The following is a 2,417-nucleotide window of genomic DNA, read 5'->3' as shown; positions in this document are numbered from 1 at the left end:
CCCCGTTCTCTTCACAGATGAGAGCAGGTTCCCACTGAGCACATGTGACAGACGTGAAAGAGTCTGGTGACGCCGTGGTGCCTGCAACATCTTCCAGCATGGCCGGTTTGGTGTGTCAGTGAGGGTCTGGGGAGGCATATCCTTGAAGTGTTCCCTTCATTTCTTCAAGCAGTGTATTATGTCACATGTCCATTCTTGTGCTCACATGTGTCAAAAACACAGACACATAGCAAGCACACACTCACATACCCATGACATGCATGAATGCACACAGTTAGAAAAACATGACATACCAGTGTATTGATGGAACAGTAAGTCTTAACTCAGTGGATTGACAGACTAATAGGTCTTCTATGCATCTTAATAACCAGAGGACATGAATTCACAGAGCAGTCCTCCTCTAGATTCCACAGCTTAAGGTAGAGTACATTTTACACTTTGTGAGCTTAGAATTATAAGGTTCTATCTCCGTTTAGGGCAGTTCAGAGATATTGAGCGTCAAAGTTTTTACATTCCATTATGTTTTGTGAGATGGAACCTTTGTATTTTATGAATTACTAACTAAAAAATTTCAACATTTTAAAAATAACACCACACAGGCATTAATAAACACCTAATGGATCAGATTATGTAAAAAACTAAATTTTGACCAAAATGGAGATAGAACCTTATAATTCTAACGTCACGACTTGCCAACAATATAAACGTATATCCATACACGACTTACTGTAGTAACAGTGACGCTACAGGAAGTCTTTCCTGTGTGGACCACAGATATAAATTATACCCATGAATTCATTTGAAAAGGTTAGCCTAGGAAGTCTCCTTTACACTGGCATGGATGCACATCTGATGCAGTTTAAATACATATCCCGAGGGATGAATGTTAAACAGAGCTATATGTTAAACAGATAGTGACATATAGATATTTCATAAATACAGTGCAATACGATTGGCCTATTTGCACTTACAACAATATTATCTCAAAACATCTGAGCAAATGAATCTACTTCTCAAGTGTATCTGTCATTGTTTGATATACAGCGTACAGTAAAACAATGACTGATTGAGACCTATGTCAAATGTACTTTCAAATGTAAAAAAAATACAACTTATTTTGAGTTGATTTGAACCCCAGAGAAATCAAAGATCTGGTCCTGGTGCTCATCAGATAATGGTGCGCTTTAAGTTACTGTTATGAGTTACTGTTATGGTCAATAAACATGTAAATTACAGTATAAAGCGATATTAATACAATCATTTAGTAAAACCTATAAATGCAATGTACTTCATGATTCATTCATTTCTCAAGGAGGAGAAACAGAACACTTTTAACAAAGACTGTTGCCTTTACATTGTTCTACTACTGCATTAAGTACTACTGCATAAATAATAGAAGTCAAATATTGACAGATATGTCTCCAGGATTAAGATAGTTCATATGCCACAGAGATACTGCTGCAAGCTATCATTGGGCCAATGTTGACTGGCTGGTGTCCAAAGATTGGACAAGAGTGATTTGTATTCAGTGTACTGAATATCATCAGAGGATCATCTAGATCTAGAGGATCATGACTGTAGGTGAGCTACTGAGACTCATCACATCTACTCACCACTGGTTGCTTGTTTTTACTGTATGAAAATTAAATTGCCTTCAATAAGTGGGATTGCAATCACAGTTTTTTTCAGTGTGTGACAATGTCTCCTTGATGAAATGGGGGGGGAGAGAGAGAGAGAGAGAGACAGAGAGAGAGAGAGAGAGAGAGAGAGAGAGAGAGAGAGAGAGAGAGAGAGAGAGAGAGAGAGAGAGTGAGAGAGTGAGAGAGAAAGCTCTATCCTTAATTTCCCTGGGAGGGATGTCCAAATAAATGTCCACACTACGGAGGTAAGGGTTTGTCTGTGTCCATTTGTGTATTTTTTTCATGGACAGAAATGTTCAGGTGGAGGAGTTGAACTTTCGACAGTCCGTTAGAAACGAGGAAGCGTTGTTGAGCTTCTAGGCTTGTTGAGTTATTCGACATCACACCCCGAATTCCACCAATCACATCAACATAGCAGACTTTTTTGTCTGTTTTCTGACAGACTAGTGTGGCCGGGGGGGGGGGGGGGCTTTAGAAATAAGCAATGTGCTGGTGCGTTCTAAGTGGTTGTGCCGGTGCAGATATAGGCAACATTATGTGTGAGTGTTTGAGAAACAACTTGAGCACAGTTGACAGGGGTCTTCTCTGTATAGAAAGGGGGGGGGTCGCTGCCCTCGGCTGCCCTGGCTGCAGCATCATGTCTATCAATAGTTGCAGTTGTGGTCTGACTTGGACAGCTCTGCTCTAGGAGGCCTGGGGGTGTTGTGGGGTGTGGGGTGTATGTGTGTGTGTGTGTGTGTGTGTGTGTGTGTGTGTGTAGGGGGGGGGGGGGGTGTC

The sequence above is a fragment of the Nansenia antarctica genome (genome assembly GCF_963989245.1).
Source record: "Nansenia antarctica genome assembly, chromosome: 6".
Lineage (NCBI taxonomy): Eukaryota > Metazoa > Chordata > Actinopteri > Argentiniformes > Microstomatidae > Nansenia > Nansenia antarctica.
The sequence above is the reverse complement of the archived record's forward strand: the minus strand, read 5'-3'. Positions refer to the sequence as shown.